Source organism: Pongo abelii, chromosome 11 (genome assembly GCF_028885655.2).
Source record: "Pongo abelii isolate AG06213 chromosome 11, NHGRI_mPonAbe1-v2.0_pri, whole genome shotgun sequence".
Lineage (NCBI taxonomy): Eukaryota > Metazoa > Chordata > Mammalia > Primates > Hominidae > Pongo > Pongo abelii.
In genome coordinates this window covers 138,214,256-138,235,816 of record NC_071996.2, presented here as the reverse complement: position 1 = coordinate 138,235,816, position 21,561 = coordinate 138,214,256, and the positions used below count along the sequence as shown (strand labels likewise).

Genomic DNA, 21,561 nt, shown 5'->3' with positions numbered 1-21,561 from the left:
TCTTAAATTGCCCTCTTGCCTCTTGGTTCACCAGGACTGCTCTGTGCAAACTGCCACATATCTCCTTCACATTGTCAATGAAAAGAGTCAAACTCTGTAAAATATTTGAAGAGATTTATTCTGAGCCAAATATGAGTGACCATGGCCCCTGACACAGCCCTCAGGAGGTCCTGAGAACATGTGCCCAAGGTGGTCAGGGCACAGCTTGGTTTTATACATTTTAGGGCAGCATGAGACATCAATCAAATACATTAAAGAAATACATTGGTTTGATCCAGAAGGGCGGAACAACTCAAAGCAGGGGCTTCCAGACTATAGGTGAATTTAAACATTTTCTGGTTGACAATTGGTTGAGTTTATCTAAAGACCTGGGATCACAGAAAGGAAATGTTCAGGTTAAGATAAAAGATTGTGAAGACCAAGGTTCTTTTGAAGTCTTATGGTGGCTGCCCTTTAGAGATAACAGATGACAAATGTTTCCTATTCAGATCTTTAGAAGGTGCTAGACTTTTAGTTAATCTCTTTAGGATTGGGAGGGTCTTGAAGAAAAAGAACCAGCTAGGTTAATAGAGATTCTTTATAGATGCAAATTTTCCCCCACAAAGGACAGCTTTGCAGGGCCATTTCAAGATATGGCAAAGAAACATGTTTTGGGGTAAAATATTTTGATTTTCTTCCTTGTCTCATAATGTTATGCCAGAGTCAGGTTGAAAAGTAAGTCATCCTATATAGGGTTAAATTAAACCCATCTGATGAGAATTTATGATTTGTAGAACATGACTCCCCAGACCCTTGAGACAGAAATTTGGGCAAGATAAAAAAAATCAGAGGATAGTCCTCAGGATCACCACAATGTCTTTCAGACTCACTCCTCTGAGATCCACCTTCCATATAGCAGCCGGAGGGACGTTACTCAACCAACCAGATCTTATCACTTCAGACAGTGGCTTCCCCTTGCACTTCCTGATTAAAATCCTGAATGTGGCCGGGTGCAGTGGCTCATGCCTGTAATCCCAGCGCTTTTATGAGGCCAAGGTGTGTGGATCATAAGGTCAGGAGTTCAAGACCAGCCTGGCCAAGATGGCGAAACCCCATCTCTACTAAAAATACAAAAATTGGGCCTGGCATGGTGGCTCACGTCTGTAATCCTAGCACTTTGGGAGGCCGAGGCGGGCAGATCGCAAGTTGAGGGGATCGACACCATCCTGGTTAACCCGGTGAAACCCCATCTCTACTAAAAATACAAAAAATTAGCCGGGTGTGGTGGCACGTGCCTGTAGTCCCAGCTACTCGGGAGGCTGAGGCAGGAGAATCACTTGAACCTGGGAGGTGGAGGTTGCAGTGAGTCAAGATCGCACCACTGCATTCCAGCCTGGGTAACAAAGTGAGACTCCATCTCAAATAAATAAATAAATAAAAATAAAATCCTGAATGTGCCTTGCCAGGCCCTGCAGATGTCCCATCCCCCTGGAGTTATCTTATGCCACTCTCTTCTCTTTTGTTTTCTTGAAAATGCCTATCTCTTCATTTGCCAAAAGGCCTTTGTTCCTAGTCCTGTACTTGGAATGCTCCCAATCTCTGCTGCAGCCCTGGCCCCAGCATAGCCCTGCTTTCCAACTCCATTGACCCCCCAGGACCCAGTGTGGATTCCAGGTCCTCAGCAATGCCTTCTCTCCTCTCTCCAACCCCCAGTATTAGTCAGGGCTCCCTGCTATCCTTGGACATCACCCTAAGCACCCTTCTTACCTAGTTCTCTCTTCTGCCTGTAATTATATTAGGTTGACACAAACGTAATTGCATTAAAAGTAATGCAGAAACTACAATTACTTTTGCATCAACCTAATACATTTACTTACAGGTTTACTTGTTAATGCTTGTCACCCCATGAAACTGTGGGTCCACGGGGGCAGGATCCTATTGGTTTTGTTACCTACCACTTCATCCTTCACTGAGGAGCTCAGTAAATATTTGTTAAGTGAATGAATGGATTCATTCACACTGCTGATATCATATCAGCCCTTTTGTTAGACGCCTTTAAAAACCTCCAGTCTCCTATAAGGTTCTATCTTCCTTATTCCAAATTGCTTCATACTTTGCTTTATTTTTTTTGGCGACTGAGTCTTGCTCTGTCACCCAGGCTGGAGTGCAGTGGTATGATCTAGGCTCACTGCAACCTTTGCCTCCTGGGTTCAAGCGATCCTCCTGCCTCAACCTCCCAAGTACCTGGGACTACAGGTGTGTGCCATCATTCTTGGCTAATTTTTGTGTTTTTAGTAGAGACAGGGCTTTGCCATGTGGGCCAGGCTGGTCTCAAACTCCTGGCCTCAAGTGATCCTCCCACGTGGGTCTCCCAACGTGCTGGGATTACAGGCGTGAGCCACCGTGCCTGGCCCATACTTGCTTTCAGTTTATTTTTTGCATCGCATACTTTCACTCCACACCCTATTGCTAGTTTCATCTCAGTGTAGCCACATTTCTCTTGGCCTCTGGAGCTCTATTTTCCATACTAAAATCTTTATCATCCTTTAAAGTTCAGCTCCAACTTCACTTTTTTGGTGCCGTCTTTCCTTCTAGAAGTCTGTAACATTTGCTTGTAACACTCGAGCTCATGTTTCTTTCCGCCTCATAGTAAATCAGGTGCTTTAATATCTCCCTTTACCACTAAATTGAAAGAATAAAAATCTCTTAGTTGTTGTGATATTCGTCTAAGTTTGTAGCTCATAGGAGTTGCCAGAGAAAGATATGTTTGTCAAATTAATAAAAGCTTCCTTTAGTTAAAATACCGTCCTCTGCAGTTACAAGATTCCATCTCCTGGATCTTTTAAAGCATTTGTATTTGTCAGTATAAAGCATTCACAAAAGGATTCACTTTAAACCTTGCTGTGGACTGATCCCGCTGGGGATTTTCTATTAATCATTTAGTATTGGGTATCTGGTGACGACAGTTGTAGGGAAAAGCAATGGGAGCAGAGAAGCAAAATCCCGCCCCAGGCACATGATGGTCTTTGCACAGCCTGGTCTTTGAGTTATCGTCTTTGTAAATGGATATGGTGGCACAATTTCAGTGCCAAAAAGATAGACTGTTTTCATTTATTTTACATTATACGTTAGGACCTAAATATAAATATTCCAGCTATTCATCTCAGCATGATTTGGTTGTGGAAACATAATCGGAATTGTCTAAGAGACGCAGGCGGTGTCTATTTTGGTCCTGGCACAGGAAACTCAGCCTTTGTCCATTTTTACAGTTTGATTTATGGGAGGTTAAAAATTCATAATGCAGCAGCTAACCTCCAGCAAATATTGTTTTTTGCATGAGCCAATTCAAACACTCCCTCATCTCAGATTTCCTGTTTAAACGGTCTAGAAATGCGGAGTTTAGCTGCTGCACACCAGCTTAAACTACTGAAAATCAGCCAGCCTTTGCCCTGTGGGGATCAGGAGGGGCTCAGCCCAGAAGACAAAGAGAGGGGCTAGGGAGCCATCCATCCACCTCTCAGGCACAGTTTCTATGTCAGCTGCCTGATGCTTGCTATTTTACTTAATCTTCCAGTAATCTCATGACATAGACCCCATTAGCTTTACTTCTCAGAAGCAGGAACTGAGACAGGTTAAGCAACCTGCCTGAGCTTGCAGCGCTGGTGAATGGCCAAATGGCTTGGCCTGCCTGTCAGGCTGTATGTGGGGCTTCCTGCTGCAGACAGCAAGCTGCAGGATGGTGCGATGTCTGCAGCTTGCTGCTGGCTGTCCTGCTGCCTAGAGGCAGCAATGCAGAGAATTCATATTTGCATTTCAAATCAACTCACAGACCCCTAGTGAAAGTGGGGGGTTTTCATTTTCTTCTGGGCAACAACACAGAGCTGCCCTGTGCTTTATGAAGTGTGGACACATCAGAGCATCCTATAGTCAAAGCGTGGGCTACACATCTAGCTGTGCCAGGGGACAGGTAAACCCCCCTTTCCCTGCAGACACTGCTATGGATGCCTCACTGTCCCTTCTACCTCCCCAGGCTCTCAAAGGCCCTATGGACGGCTCTGGCCCACAGAAGCTTCTGATTGTTTGAAAGGAGCATCAGGGCCTAAAGACTGCTCCGTGGGTGCTGCTGCAGGGTGCGGCTGTTCCAGGACTCAGGGCTTGTCAGGATCCCACGTGTGTGAGTGCAGGCCCCAGAGACTCCACACTAATTGCACCTGCTCAAAACTCTCTCCTAACTAACTGGACCACAGAGGCCATGAGATAAAGAGACCCTGGCCTGGGCCAAGAAAAACACCAATGTAAACAGACAGGGAGACCAGGATGGAGGAAGCACGAAGGTGGCAGAAGGACACCCGTGAGGTCTGCTTGGCAGTGCTGGGCTAAGTCAGGAGATGGAAGTGTTGTGCTGGCAATGCCATGGCCTGGGGATTTGAGGAAGCCTCTCCAGGATCTTTATCAGTACGCAGATTTCATGGCTGACCTAGAGCTACCTGAGCAGGCCGGATTCATACTCTATCACTTGCCATTAAAATATCCCAAAAACAGGCCGGGCATGGTGGCTCATGCCTGTAATCCCAGCACTTTAAGAGGCTGAGGTGGGAGGATCACCTGAGGTCAGGAGTTCGAGACCAGCCTGGCCAATATGGTGAAACCCATCTCTTCCGAAAAATACAAAAATTAGCTGGGGATGGTGGTGGCCACCTGTAATCCCAGCTACTTGGGAGGCTGAGGCAGGAGAATCGCTTGAACCCAGGAGGCAGAGGCTGCAGTGAGCAGGAACTGAAATCATGCCATTGCACTCCAGCCTGGGCGACAAGAGCGAAACTCCGTCTCAAAAAAAAAAAAAAAAAAAATCCGGAAAATAAAAATATCTAACAGCTTGGAAAATTAGGGCCAATGTTGGCCTAGAGTTTAGGATGACTATTTGTATATTTTAGCAGAGTTTGGGTTTAATTGAGGAACACAGGGAATTCCCCCAAGTCCACTGCATGAGATCAGCATAGCAGGTCCCAGAGAAGGGGGGAAAAGACTTTGACCCCCTGGGTGATCCTTGTTTGAGTCCACATTAATCAGAAAACAAAGCGGACACCCTCTCACTGCACAAGGACTATCTTTGAAGCTATCAGTGGTGTTCCTACTTTCATCTACCTTTATTCCTCCTCTATATCTTTGAGCTCTAGTTCTCAACATGGTGGTGGGTGGGGGAAGGTCACTTGGCCACCTACATGTCGACAGGGTAGTTCAAGGGAGGTTGTAATTCATCAAAACTTCTCTGGATAGAACAAACATTTAATCCACAGGGGGAGGAACACTCACCATATACTAGGCAAGACCAACACACTGCATGGGATTTTTTAAAGGAAAAAGATAAAAATTCACATATATTTAGACAAAAGAGAAAAGAGGGCAGATTATTTAAAAACAAACAAAAATTAATCTGACATCAGACATTTCTTCTGCAAAAGCCAGGGGATGATGCCCCCAAATTCACACACTTCTAAGAGGTAAAAGTTGAGTCAAAATTAGGTACAAAGACTATCATACCCAGCCACACTTTTACAACACAAGGTCATCCTTGGTTACATTGGGGATTAGAAAATGACCATTCACATTCTCTTTTATAATTAGTTAAGAGATATTCTAGCCAACATAAAATCAGTCAATATAAAGAATTAATTACCAAAAAACAGCACCTTACTTAGTCACCCCTTTAGTTAATAAACATTTATTGAATGGTTGCAAGGTGCCAAGGCATTGTGCTAGTAAGCAAAATTTTGAACAAAACCAGAAAGGTCCATGCCCTTGTGAAGCCCACAGTCCAAGGGACAAGAGGGAAATAAACAGGCAAACACCTACCAGGGGACAGGTAACATAGTGGCATGGTGCATGGTGGCATGGTGACAGGGTGAGATGGTGGTGTGGTAACTTGATAACATAGTTGAGTATGACAGGTTGCATCATGACACAGTGGTACAGTAAGTAACATCTCACCATATCATGGTGAGATGGTGGCATGGTGATGTGGCATGGTGATATGGTGATGTGACATGATAGCATTGTGGCATGATGTGGTGATATGGTGGCGTGGTGATATGGTGTCATGGTGATGTTGTGACATGGTGACATGGTGGTCTCATGGCACAGTGGCATAATGATGTGATATGGTGGCATGATGGTGTGTGACATGGTGATATGGCATGATGTGGCATGGTAACATGGTGGCATGATGATGTGGTGGCATGGTGGTGTGGTGAGGTGACATGGGGACATTGCAACGTGGTGGTGGCATGATGTCATGGTGGTATGGTGGCATGGTGGTGAGCTGATGTGTGGCATAGTGACATGGTGGAATGATGGCATGATGGCATGGTAGCATGGTGACATGATGGCATGGGTGGCATGGTGGTGTGGTGACATGGTGGTGTGGTAATGGGGTAGCATGGTGGTATAAGGGCATAGTGGCATGGTGGCTTTAGGGCATGGTGGCTTGGTAACATGGTAGGTATGGTGATTCTAAAGAACAAAGCCCAGTTCAGGGTGGCCTGAACACAGGGTAGGTGAGAACTGAAATGGATCGAACACAGAGACCACACAGCACCACAGCCCATGAGGCCTAGGCAGAAGCTGTGTGGTCTTGATCACTAAGGCTCCGCCACTTCTTAGCTCAGCATCTGGCTCATAGTATAGATCCTCAATAAATATTTATTGGATGAATAAATGAGTTACATATGGCCTAAAAAGAGAAAAAAAATCTCAAATAATTTTTACTTTATTAAAAATAGCAATGATAATATATGTCGATCAAGTCTATAATGTGAAAGTAAATTAACAAAGACTAGGAAATAATCAAGTGCATAGGAAGAGATAAAGTGTAATAAATTTTAAGACTTATGTAAAAAGGTGCCAAAATAATTGCTTTATTCTTGACTTAGATAATTAGAGAACACATTTAAATAGTTATTTAAAAATTAAAAGTATTCATTGGTATAATTTTTTAAAATACCATCGTACAAATAACATGAATATAAAAGAAAGCTACAGTAAAGTGTAAAATGGAAAGCCTAACAAAGCAAGATGAGAGGCATAAGGGTCAAGCATTTTCGTTATGATGATAAATGTTGGCAGTTTAAATTCTGCTATATCAAAGCAAAGTCTTATAATATGAAGCAAAAATAGAAGGATATGATACAAGAAATAAATATTAAGGAGAGCTCTTTTACAATTTAAAATAAAAGACTGGGGAAAGATAGACAGGAAAGTTCACATGACAGAGAAAACGATTATTTCAATATTAAGAAAATGTAGGCATCAACTCAAGGAGCCTTAAAGTGGCAATAAAAGTCATGTTGTGTTATGAAAGGTATTAGCAGTAAAAATGGTCCTTAGCCTTCATATGCTGAGAAACACAGTACTGGCATTGTATATTCATATTTTAAAAGTCAAGAAGAAATGATCAAAATACAACTATTAGGGAGAGTTTATCAGTACCACTAATCTATGGTAGATCAGGAAACAATGAAAAGAGAATTAGTTGCATATGGCTGCCATAACAAACTGTCAGAAATGTGATGGTTTAAAACAACACATATTGACTGTCTCACAGTTATGCAGGTCAGAAGGCTGTAATCAGTTTCACTGGGCCGACATGGAGATGTCAGTAGGGCCTCACCGCCTCCAGAGGCTCTAGAGAAGACCTGTTTTCTTGCCCTTTCTTGCCTTTTCTAGCTTGGAGCTGCATTCCTTACATTCCCTGTCTCCTGGCCCCTCCCTCCACCTTCAAAGCCAGCGGCACAGCATCCAGCTTCAGTGGTCACAAGGCCTTCTTCTGTATCAAATCTCTCGCTGCCTCCCTCTTGTAAGGATACTTGTGATTTGCATTTAGGGCATACCTGGACAATCCAGGTGAGAAAAGAAAAATAGCTGAGAGCAGTCTGAACGATGTGGGCAGAACTTAGCAGGCTCAGAGAGACTTGAGCATAGGGCTTCAGTCTCACCCAGCCCTTCCACACCTATGCTGGGGGCAATTGTTTAAAAGCATTTCAGACCAGCTGTCTCACCCATATATCCTGTTCCTGGAATTAGTGATACGACAATGTATAGCCATTCAATAGACTAGGTTATTTTAATGTAAATCCTTGGTAAACAGCTTAGGAACTGCCTCTCCTTCTTTTCTTTAAAATCCCACTTGTAACTGCTATTAATTAGAATGTAGATTCAGGGCAATTTGGATCTATGCTCCTGGGTTGCAGTCCTCAAATTTGGCCCAAATAAACTCTCTACTTTTATTAATTTTGCCTCATTTTTTTTTTTCCTTTAAGTTGATTCAGGATAATCTTCCCATCTCAAGACTGTCAATCACATCTGCAAAGTCTTGTCCTATAAAGTAATATCCAAAGGTTTGAGGGATTAGGACCTGTATATCTTGAGAGGCCACTGTTCAGCCTATCACAATGATAACGTAAGACTTAGAAAAGATAAAGATAAAGCTCGTACTAATAGAGCTACTAATTTTTGAATGTCCATGGAACATTTACAAAAGTTGCATATATTTGCCTCTATAAAATCCTCAAAGCAAAACTTGCTATTTGTGAACATAATTTTCTAAAATTCAAGATTTATAATAAACATTTAGAAAGAATAACCCAATTAGTTAAGATATAACAAATAAAATAAAAGCCCTCTCAGATAACTAATAGGATATCAAATATTATTTCAGATTATTTAGAAAATTATTAAAAAGGAAGATACTAGATAACTAAGGCTTTCCAAGGTATCTGGAGAGGTTAATTATTAACCCTAAATTCTTTCATTTCCAAATTAAGAAGAAAATAAATATATGTTATCATTCAATGTAGGGAATTAGAAAGAACACAATATAGATGAAATCAGAAATTAATGAATTATAAGGTGATAGGATTAATAAGTGAAACAAAAAATGATTTATTTGCAAAGACAATAAATACCTCTGCCCAGTGTAGTCAAGGAATAGAAAAACTGTAGAAAAATAAACTTAGTGAAGGTCTTCATTTCTCATTCCTATCAACACATTACAATGTTACTTTGGAGGCTCTGGACAGAAGACAAAAACAAGTAATATACATTTGATATGAAGAAGATAGAAGTATTACTATTTGCAGCCAGTATGATTGTATATAAACACCCCAGACTGTCAATCAAAATAACATATGGATTGTTGATAGAATTCAGTGGCTGATTCTGAAAGTAATATATAAAAAATCAGGTCTTTATAATGTCTATAACCACTTGGAAAGCATAAAAATAATTATAGATACTATTATTACACACCAAAAAATAAGTAATACCAATATTTACATAACATGTCTTGGATGATAAGACTATTTTGTATGATTAAATTTCCCAACTTACATAATTAAAATAATACCAAACAAAGTCTCTATACTATTTTTGGGAAAACGTGTTAAAATAAATCCAAAGTTCATGTGGAAGAAAAAAGTGTTGAGAATAAATTTTAAATGTTTTGAAAGAAAGTATTATGAGGGGAAATGACTTTTCCAAATATTAAGAATGCTGTAAAGCTGTGTTGGTTTTTAGTTCATATAGCCCTATTATTAGAGAAGGATTTTGAATATATGATGAAGCTGGCAAAGGCAAATAGTATGAGAAGTCATGGATTATTTAATGGAAAATGTGGACACTGCTAGTTAGAGGGAAATGTGTTGGCTAATGAAATATGTGGTGAAGCGACTTCCTAGAATATGTTAACTGGGTATGCAGGGGGTTTATTAAAGTCCTGATAAGTCACAAGTTCACAAAGAATATATACTCCTTGATCCATAGAAGAGGTGGCCTGTAGATGTTCCAAGAGAAACCACTGTAGCCTATTTTCTAAAATAATTGCACACACCCTACCATACCATAGAGACTCAGCCACAGAGAGAACCAACACCACATACCCATCCTGTTTTCTCAATCCCAAACAGAAGACCAAGAATCACCAGGCAGAGGAGGAGACCTAAAGTCCGTGCAAGAAAAATAAAATCTTAAGACCCCAAAGTCACTATGCCAGAGGCAAAAAGTTCAGCCTGCAAATTGATTGACACAAAACAAAACAAAACACACACAACAGAAACAAACAAAACCTGCCTTTCTTTGTTCCCAAACAGAGAGCTGTAATTTCACAAGCTAACTTTATCTTAGGTAAAATGTAGATTTGCTGAGCTTGAGAGGAATGCATTATTGACTTTTCCCCCTACTCTCTTTTTATGTAAAATGTCGATGCAGTGAGCACTAATCAGAGCCTCACAAGAATGTAACTGCTTGCCTCATTGCCTGCCCTCCTTTTTTTTTTTCTTTCCTCCTTTCACTCCTGTCTGCTCTTTTGCCTTTAAATATCAATGTTCATGAAACTCTTCGGATAAAGCACAGGCCACAGATCCTACTGTAACTTGTGTTTTTTTTCCTGGGTGCATCCTCAACTTTGGCAAAATAAACCTCTAAATTGATTGACATTTGTCTCAGATACCTTTTGATTTCTAGCTCAAACAAGAAAGACCTGAACAAAGAAACAGAAAAAAATATAAACAGAAAAAATATGGTAATTTGGGATACAGAAAATATCTAAGAATAATATTCCAATTAATAGAGAGATGTAAAATTTTTAGTACATAAACCAAGAACAAAATATTCTGAAAAAGAAAGAAATGGAAAAGAACAACTATTTGAGATTAAAAAATAAAGAGAGTCAGGAAAATTTTTCCCAAACATAAAAAGATGAAAAAAATGAGAGATATGATGGGACATAAGGGTGACAGAAAAAGAAAACAGAGAAAACAGTGGAATCATCAGATAAAAAACAGAAATGATTGAAATTGATGAAGATAAAACTTCACGCAAAAAGAACCTGCTCCACAATGAATTATAAATGACCCATCCCTAAGTGAATCTTACAGCCTCTGTGATCATGTTTCCCTTTGAATTGAATTCTAGAAAGTATAGAAGTTGTTTCAAGCTTATGTCTAGAAAGGTGCTCAGGGACTGAACATTTTCATACTGCGCTTAATTATCTATTTTCAGCTTGTTACCACCACCGCTGCACCTCCACCACCATCACATCACTGCTACCAGTACCATCACCACCATTACCACCACCATCAACACCATAACCACCACCACCACAACCACCACCACCACCACCACCATCACCATCACATCACTACCATTACCACCACCATTCACCTTCACCAACATAATCACCACCACCACCATCACCATCACATCACTACCATTACCACCACCATTCACCTTCACCACCAACAGAATCACCACTACCACCGTCACCACCAAAACCACCACTGTCACTACCACCGTCACCACCATCACCACCCACCACCGCCACCACCATAACCATTATCACCCACCACCACCACCACCATCACCACCAACAGCATCACCACTATAACCACCACTGTCACTACCACTGTCACCATCATCACCATCATTACCACCACTGTTACCACCATCATCACCGCTACTACCCACCACCATCACCCTCACCTTTACCACCATCACTATAGGCATCTAAGGCTGGGAACTACATTTCCCAGAATCCCATTCCTTGTGCAGATTTGCTTTAGAGTTTCTACTTACATAAGATGAGGAAAGTGGAATTGATAGTTGCCAGGTCTGAGCCTAGGCTTTAGGAAGCATCATGCATTTCCATTTGCCAGCCTGTGGTCTGCCTTCACTATGAAAAGAACATGCCCCAACTGGCCTCTCTGGTCCCAGGAGGGTAAGAGACTCGTGGAGCAGAGCCAGCAGGGTCTGCAGTGAGAGAGGCCCCCAGCTGACTCGTAGGCTTATGAGTGCAAAGGGAGTGCTGCAGTTGTCAGCCACGGAGATTTTGTCTTTGTCCATTATGCAGCACTTTTGCAGTACTAGTTGAATAATACAAGTGCACTGACCTCATCTTACTTTTCCTATCCTCGTTTTCCATTGTTCCCACAATTTTCTTCTCTTGCTTTTAAAAATTCTACTTTAATACATATATAGTAGTGAGAAGCCTCAAACACTTTTCAGAATAGGTGAAGCACAAATAAGAATGCCCAGAAAATATTTTGGAGAATGCTACTTTATCCCTTTTTAATTCCATGCATGTTTCCTATTATTTGTAAATGGTATCATGTGACGGTTCTTAATATTAGTTTGGAATGTAGCTGTTAAGGAGAAATCTAGGATAAAGAAGTCACATGAGAATAATGTCCAATCACTTCTGCCATGGAGGGAGGAAGAATTTTGAAGCCAAATAGAATATTATGATCAGGTGATATATATTAAAATAATGCAAATAAGCTAATGGCTGAGTTGAGAGTAATCATTGGCACATAGATTTGTCTCATTCTTCTTTTTTCTTTGAAGAATCCTGTGCTTGTATCTTTTTTACATCAAGGATTTTCTTCCGCTTTATTCTTCTCCAACTCCTTTATTGTTTTAAGATTCATTGCAGTTATAAATTCTGAAAGAAGAAATCTCAAAGTCACAACATAATTAAATCTTAAGCAGAATTATGTGATAAATTATTACAATTATCTTCATTTTATAGGCCAAAGTGCTAGTATGCTTCAGAATGCTTTTTATGTATTGTCCCTCATTCTCCAAATTTAACTTTTTATAGCTTTCTATAAATGAGATTGTAACATCTCTAATGTTCAGTGATCTGAAAACACAGCATCAATTGATAATGATAAAAGAAGAAAATCAATCACCACCAATACAAAATCCTAGGGGAATCAACCAAAGTGGAAAACTATATATTTTGTGCAGAGGCTTAAAAGAAGGGAAAATTATGGCTTTGTTAGCTCTTTTCTCCATTCTGCAAGCATAAAGCAGGTCTGTGTAATTTATTTTTGAGGCTACTCTGTAAGCCTATGCTGAGACGCAGTGAGTGCTTGCTGTGAAACGGTTCGTTAATTCTCCTCCTATTTTGCTGCATTGAAGCAGATGATGATTATTAACCTAGCAACATGGGGAAATAGGCAAATCACTCTGAGCCCCTGGGATGGGGAAACATCGCTAATTGTGTGTGGACAATCAGATTTTTCTCCCTATGTCATAAATGTAATGTTGTTCTTTCTCTTCATTTATCTAAGTCCTGTGCTGCAGTGGTGCAGTTCAACATAAGGATGTTTGTGTCCTACTCTGAGCTCCTTTGTGATAGTATTTTTTAACACAGAGGGTCCCAACTTACCATGGTTTGACTTGTGATTTTTCAACTTTGCAATGCTACCCATACAACCATTCTGTTTTTGACTTTTAGAACAGAAGTCAATAAATTACATGAGATATTCAACACTTTATTATAAGATAGGCTTTGTGTGAGATGATTTTGCCCAACTGTTGGCTAAGGCATGTTTAAAGTAGGCTAGGCTAAGCTATAATTTTGGGTAGGTGAGGTGTATTGAGTGCATTTTCAACTTATGATATTCTCAACTTACAATGGGTTTATTAAGACATAACCCCGTTGTAAAAGGAGGAGGATCTGTATATGCAACTGGGAGGGTTTTTTACCCTGTCTTGAGGGCAGGCTGGTTTTGAGGACTGATTGAGGGAGGGGCAGATTCCACACGTGGAAGGTGAGGGGTGCACTAATGTGGAGGGTTAGATGATGGTCTCTGAGACAACGTTGAGTGGAGAGTAGAAGGTGCTAGCAACCTGCCCACTAAATCTTCTGTGCAAGCCTTGGGAGAATCAATGGCTTTATGCACAGGTGTCAACCTACTCAGCTCAGTTACTGGAGACAGCACTAAGCCCAGGCTGTACAGAGCAGGATCTGGGGTCTCTCAGCTTCAATTCTGCCAATGAATGTGGGACACATCTGGCTGGTCTGATATTCAGGATTGTGTCCAAAGGGCGAGGGTGCCTGCACTGAGGGACAGATGCGAGAGGGGACAGTCCCTGCTTCAGTCACATGGAGATATTCAACCAATTTTCTGTAATGGTATAGAAGAGAGCAAAGGAAAGGAGCTGGAGGCCGGTGACCCTGGGGTTGAGAAATTGTGCAGCAGGGCAATGACCACAGCAATGCAGCCAAGGCCTGGGCTGGCCAGAGGACAGAGTGACTTTCCTGGTTTTCTCTCGACCCTGTGAACTTGGCTGGGGCATGGGTGAGTCATGGTGAGTGAGCTCTGGAATTCTTTGATCCATCAGGGAAAGGAAGTGGGATTCTTGTAAAAGCAAGAAAAATGATCTTGCGGGATAAGAAAAAAGCTTAAACCATGTGATGATTTAAAACAAGGAATAAAGGAGATTTGACCTCATGTTTAAGCCAGGCTGAGGGAATGAGTTGTGTCTGCTACAGAGACCATATCTTTATGAAGTGCAGCAAAGCCTTCCACCTCCTTGTGCTTTTCTAATACATAGGAGTTCTAGGAATGTACTATAAAACACTCAAGTAACAGAAAGGTTGTGTCAGAAGAACGGTATTTGTTTAACGTCCTCATACGTGCAGAACAGGAGTCACATTCAAAGGAAGACTGAAGGCAAAGAAAGTCAGAGTGTGAAACAGCATGTTCATCAGAAATAGAATTTTATTTCTGAGAGGGAGCTTGGCTGGGGTTCGCCGGCAGGCAGAGTGACGGCAGTGAGAGACTGAGTTAGTTGACGATGGCTGCCTAACAAGTGATCACAAACTCAGCAGCTGAAAACAACAAAACAGCCCATCCTCATCATTTACAGATTCCGTATTTGTGAATTCTCCCCCTGCTGAAATTGATTAGTAACCTCAAAATCTATACCTGAGGTGCTTTTGTGCTCATTGGTGGATGTGCACAGAGCTTTGAAACATTTGAGTCACCCAAGGCGCACCTCCCACTGAGTTGAACAAAGCAACGCTCTGCCTTCTTGCTCCAGCTTGCACGCTGTAAACAACTGTCCTTTTCACAGTCTATTTAGTGCCATGGTTTGTCACCGATTTGTGTTTTTGATGGTGATTTCACTGTTTAAGATGGTCCCAAGCACAGCATGGAAGAGCCGTCTGGTGTTCCCAAGCATGAGAAGGCTGTGATGTGCTTCCTGGAGGAAATCCGTGTGTTAGAGAAGCTTCACACAGGCATGAGTTGTGGCGTTGTTGGCCATGAGTTGTTCAATGTTATGAATCAACAATATATATTAAATCAGGTGCCTGTCAATAGAAACACACATAAAACAAGGTTACGCATTGATTGGGTGACCAAAAAATGTTGTGACCAGAGACTCATAGGAACCTAACCCTGCATTCCCCATCGCAGCAATGGTATTTGCTAATTCAGTGTTCACGGTGACTTCACAGAACATAACTACGGTGTATAATGAGAATCGACCATGCATTTATCCTCTTGTGACTTCTGTGGGTCAGCAGACTGGGCATGGCTTAGTTGGGACCTCAGGTTCTTACAAGGTTGTGGTCAGATATCGGACAAGCTGCATGCCTCTTCCAAGCTCGTGTGGTTGTTGGCAGAATTCAGTCCCTTGTGGCTCTACACTGAGTCCTGTTTTCTAGCTGGCTGTAGCTGCAGCTGTTCTCAGCACCTAAAGGCTGTCTGCAGTTCCTTGCCACGTAGTGTTCTTGCAGGATGGCAGCTTATGTCTTCAAGTAATCTCACTCCAGTCAGCTGTGAGAGCATCTTCTACAGCAGCAACAAGGGACTGATTTCATGGAAGACAATTTTTCCATGGACCAGGGGTGGAGTGGGGGGCAGTCTCAGGATGATTCAAGCACATTACATTTATTGTGCATGTTCTATTATTATTACATTGTAATATATAATGAAATAATTCTGCAACTCACCATAATGCAGAATCAGTGGGAGCCTTAAGCTTGTTTTCCTACAACTAGATAGTCCCATCTGGGGGTGATGGGAGACAGTGACAGATCATCAGGCATTAGATTCTCATAAGGAGCACACAACCTAGATCCCTCACATGTGCAGTTCCCAGTGGGTTTTGTGCTCCTGTGAGAATCTAATGCTGCTGCTAATCTGACAGGAGGTGGAGCTCAGGTGGTAAGTGAGCAATGAGGAGCGGCTGTAAATACAGATGAAGCTTCACTCGCTCACCAGCCGCTCACCTGCTGCTGTGCAACCTGGTTCCTAACGGGTACTGGTCCATGGCCCCATGGTTGGGGACCCCTGTCCTACAGCATAACACAATCAGGAGGGTCACTTTCTACCACCTTGCATGTAACATTACCTTTAGTGAGGGGCATCCCATCACCTCTGACATACACCATTGGCTAGAATCAAGTCTCAGGTTCCACTCAAGGGGAAGGGTCACACAAGGCTTGACTCATGGGGGGATCACATTAAGATGCAGCCGCTGTAGAGACTGACCCCAAATCTTCCAGAAGACTCCATGCAAACCCAGGAAAGATGAGATGTCACTGATCACTCAGGAAAGAGCTAATAATTTGGAAATTCATATCAACAGAGGATGAGTCATCAAGGCTGTGTCTTGGTGTAGAAAGGTTGCTGTGTGGGAGGTCTCCTGGGTCCTTGCCCCAGCTCTGTCAGTACCTGTGAGAATATCACAGGGCCTCAATTTTGTCAGCTCTGCTTAATGGGCTGTGTGGTTAGAAACCCATGGATACGTGCACTGCAGACATTTCTAAATGAATAAAATGATGAGCTCAACGCATCACAGTTGGTCTACAAATCACTCAAACTGCGGGGCAAGTGCCCAGGGAGGCCCTGCTTCTTCCTATTTTCCTTTTGTTGAGAATTCTTCAGAGGGCCCCCATTTCATGATGCAAGTTTTAAGAGAATGAAAATCAAAACACCCAGAATTTTAGAAATAATTATATTCGCTGTTACCCAGGTCTAAAATTTGCCAGGAATCTCCATTATCCACACTAAGCACACCCACAATATGCACATCCCTGCCTGATAGGCCCATGGCCAGGGTTCTCAGCAACATCTGTTCTGCTGTGGGTCCTGTGGTTCAATAAGAATTGGGGTGAAGGGTGTGCGCAGGGTACCCAGAAGTGGTTCCATTATGGGCATACATGTTATCAGAGGTAACTCCATAATTATTTACATAATATCTCTGACAATCCATATAGTGCTACTGAGGCAGCTGTAAGCTACCCATGCTCCTCCTGGATCTAGGAATACAGAAAGGATTGGGTTTTCTGGTGTCTCCAAAGTGCATGAGCATGTGTGGCCTAATTAAGTTCCATTTGGGAGGAATACACATCAACAGGGCCTTTCTCTTTAAGAATTGTTTCAAGACCACAGTCCTTTGGTTTAAGAATGGCTTTGTTTGTCTTTTATTTGGAGTTCAAAAGCTGTTAGCCATTTGAGTTCCTGCCTCTTCCCTGGGCACTCAGACGCAGACTGCAGATGGCTGAACAAAGACCGGTTCTTGTGCCCCTGTGCCCCAGGCCGGATTTTCCCGGGCCCTTCCTCTAATACAGCATCTTACACTAACATTTGCTTTTTCAAAGCCATCTTTTCCGAACAAAGACTTCTTTCTATAGATGACTCCTAATAAGCCTCCCCTGCCCCCAAGGTTATTTGCTTCTAGCCCTTTACAGAAACATATCCCAAAGTTCTCAATTCAGCAAGAGGCAGGCAGCCTGGACCAGAGATTTTCCACCAGTCTCAGCCCTGACTGGTCGAATCAGGTTCTTTCTTTCAGATTCAACGTTATTTCTGTGTAAAACAAAGAGGCTGAGTTAGATGATCTCCAAGTTCCTTTTTTCTACTCTAAAATGCTAATGTGAGGTACGGGAATGCAGAATAACTGCTATGCCTAGCTCCCAGCACTCCCAGGGAGGAGCAGAAGTGCCTACTCGACATTCAGATTCCTGGGCCCCTGCCCAGACCAACTGGATTAGAATCTTGGGAGGTACAATCTGGGAATTTGTATTTATAGCAAGCCCCCCTAGGTGTTTCAGATATACAGATTTAGAAGCACTGGATGGCATTTGTTTAGGGCAGCATGTTTCCGCTTGCAAGAATAAACAGTCCATTTAGAACAGCGAGAGAACACCTGCTTATGCTGCTGGTTAAACAGGCTCTGTCTTTTCTTTAGGAGACAGGTGTGTGGTGTTTGGCTCAGGAAGAAAACATAGCAAACAGCTATGGAAACAATGATCTCTTACTCAAGCAAATGTTTGCCTTCCCTTCCCCCCGACTTTTATCCCAACTTCAACCTCGGTGGTGAGCAAATACAAGTTTAGAAGGTGCAGAGGCACTAAAATGATGGCAATAGAAAAAGCAGTGGCCCTTCTTCGTTTTGACAGCTCCATCCTTTTTGCCAATCTCCCTGAAGGAGATTGAACCTCTCTGTTATTTAGTCTTATTTTATTTGGGGACTGGAAGATGGTCTTCCTAGTCATTTCCCTAGCTTTTTACCCATGAGTACATGCATCAAAACTTTATCAGGGAAGTAATAGGTGTCATTTGTCCCTGTTTTGAGGACTGATAGAGGCTCGGTGATCATCCTACCATAGGATATTGAAGGAAGGCAATCTCTGCCTCATTTTTCTGAAACCATTTCCAGCTGCAGTCCTGCTGGCTTTTACCTGCTTAGATTAATGAACGGAATCTCGGGTTGCTGGCACTCTTTATTGTAGAGGAAATATAAATAATGAGAGGGTTCACCTGCAACCTGGCCCTGTGATGAAACAATAAGTGGTCAGTGCTGGGAGGCTGTGCAAAGAAAGGATTGTGCTGCTTTCTTCTCTAAAATTGTCCCGACATCCACTAACTCATCCAGGAGGACTCTGGTGTTCATAGCAGATCACCCTGAGACCTCAGTGTGGGTCATATTCTAGCCTAATAACTCAGGTGTTATTCTGAGGTCATTGTTTTGAGATAGGAATAATATAGGTTGGTCACAAGAGAATAAAACATTTCAGGCAGGAGTTTCACATGACTAGAGCCCATGGGCTGATAAGACCCTGAAAAACCAGGGTGTGGACCAAGCTGGATAAGAATGACTGGAACCAACATGGCACTGGATTTGACCTAGGTTTATCCTAGGACCTCATTATGTGCTCATTAACATACTGACCACACACCCACCAGCACCATGATGGTTCCGAGAACACCCGTATTTGGTGTAAAAATGGGTGGCACCACAGTTCCAAGAAATCTTCACCTTTTTCCAAGAACTCTTCACCTTTTTCCAAGAACTTTCATGAATATTCCACCCCTTGATTAAAGAAATCCATAAAGGTAGCAGCCCAAAACTCCATTTACTTAACTCTGAAGTACACCCACACCTCCCTTTTTAAAGTGTGTACTTTTCCCTTTGTGATAAATCTCCATACTTGCACTATTTTCTGATTTATCCTTGAATTCCTTCTCGTTAGGATGTCAAAAGCCTGGGTACTGGCTGGGGTCAAGGTCTCACCCATGTTCAGGGATCTCCCCCAGCCCACTGGTATCTGTATCTCCCAGGGAACAACTGAGCAATGATTCTCAGTGCATCCTCCCTGATATATGCGGGGCATGAATGCTGCCTCGTGTGGTGTGACATATTTGACTGACTTCCTAGCCGTGTTTAGCTGTTGGTTTTGCTTTGTTTTGTTTTATTTTATGTTTGTCCTCATGAGGAATGCTAAGAATGACGAGTGAACAGAAAGCAATTTAGTATCTAGATTAGATGAACTCAATGACATGAAAAGTTCCTATAAAGCTTCTCAAAAGGAGTCTTACGGTTTTTGTTTTTGTTTTTTGAAAGTGAGCTTGGAATATATTTTGCTTTGTCTTAATGAAATCCTCTCTTCCATACTGCTTTTTATGACAAAATCTTAGAGCTTCCAAAAGGCGGTGCCTGGCACAGCTTTAGAGCAGTTTTCCCAGGACAGCTCTCCCCTCCTCCTGCTTAGAAAGTTGACAGTGAGATGGGCTCAGCATTTTTCCACTCTGGGCTTGGACAGAGCATTGTCCTCCGAGATAAGGGATCTAGGTTGGTGCTTGTGGGGACGGAGATGAGATTATGAGATAATATTGGGCCAGTGGACCCAGAAAGACCCAAATTTCAACCTTACTTTCTCTTTCCTCTCCTTAAGGTCTCCGAGAGAGGTACATGTCCAGAGAACAATTTCAGGGGAACATCATACCACTGTTGAAGCTCCAGCCTCATGCACTAAGTTCCAGTATAGTCTCTGCAGCTCAGAAGGGTTGGAGCACATGATGAACCAACTTTGATCCTAAAGATGAAGTCATAGAGTCCATTTCACCCTGAGGCCAACACAAAGTTGGTCCTGGGTGTCTGTCTCAGGACACCCAAAGGCCAGGAAAGTTCTTATATGAACCTCTAACCTTAGCCACATGAGGAGAAGACAAAGGGAGCTTAGAACAGCCCAGTAGAGAGAGAGTCTGGGAATCCAGCCAATCTACTCAAAGGAAAGCCTTTTAAGGAGAGAGACTCCATACTGTCTGCTTGACCTTTAACTTGCTGACCTTGGGGCTATGATCTGGGAGATGGGTTTGTTCATTTCACCTACCTCTGCATGTGCCAACTGTGTGGTGGGGGTAGGGTGCTGACAGAGAGAAGAGGGGAGAGAGGTTCGAGCCAACCATCCCTTCCTCCTGGTTCTTTCTCTCTGAGAGGCCAGTGGACTTCATACCTGGGGGTTGGATCAAGCAGGACTATTGCTTTCCCTGCACTGCTTGCGTGCGGAGCTAAATAATGTTTCAGGAGAGATCTATCCACTCCTTCATGGGGCAGCCTCTCCAGTCCTTACCAACACACCTCACATCCATAAGGGATCAGTGAATGCCTCTTGACGGTTCTGAAGAAAGCTTTCAAGTTGGCCATGCCTGCCAGTATGACTGCCCGATTAACATCTATGCAGGAGGAGGAAAAGAGTCCCCTCTGTTCCAGTATCCTCACAGTATCTCACAGACCTTCCAGGGAGAGTCACACAGGGTAACCCCCAGCACATGATAGCACAAGTTATGTGGTGCAATTCTTCTCAGTAAAAAGGATGCAGACTTGCTACTATTCTATAAAACCTACCCCATTATCCCCCGTAAAAAGTCATCAAATACATGTAAATGCATTTCACTCTGTAACCTCCATGTTTCTTATGACATCACTGGAACTAGCATATTTCCTTGAGAGCCTCAAAAGCTAAGTTATTTCAATACCAAATCTTTCCCACACCTCACTTCCCTGAAGATCCAAAGATCCATAATACACGAGAAAATCACAGCACTGGCTCCAAGTCCACAATGTTCAACGCCAAGTCACAACATTTCCATTTTATTACTTAATAGAATGCATCTAAACAGCATGAATCCTGAGACACGAGGATGGATGTTTCCTTATGAGCTGGTTCCAGACCTGGGGACCACCGTTGGGCTCTCTCCTAAAATGTCTTACCCTTTAGCACACAGTCAGCAAACTTTTCCTCTGAAGGGTCAGATAGTAAATGTTTAGGCTTTGCTGACCATAGGGTTTCTGTCATGGCTACTCAACTCTGCCACTGTAGGAAGGCAGCTGGGTGTGGCTGTGTGCCAGTAAAATTTCATTTACAAAAACAGGCAGTCAATCAGATTCAGCTGTGGTTTGCCAGTCTCTGCTTTAGCACACAAAGGTCAGGCCTAGGGGCTGAGA

The 21,561-nt window shown here is 42.5% G+C and overlaps 1 long non-coding RNA gene across 1 annotated transcript in view; it reads right to left on the bottom strand.

Moving 5' to 3' along the window:
• Nucleotides 1-11,788, bottom strand: part of LOC134759565 (uncharacterized) — a 35,222-nt gene extending 23,434 nt beyond the window's left edge. The window contains exon 1 of the long non-coding RNA XR_010135920.1: nucleotides 11,605-11,788. This is a non-coding gene — a long non-coding RNA (uncharacterized LOC134759565). The remainder of the gene's footprint in view (nucleotides 1-11,604) is intronic.
• Nucleotides 11,789-21,561: the final 9,773 nt, after the last annotated feature.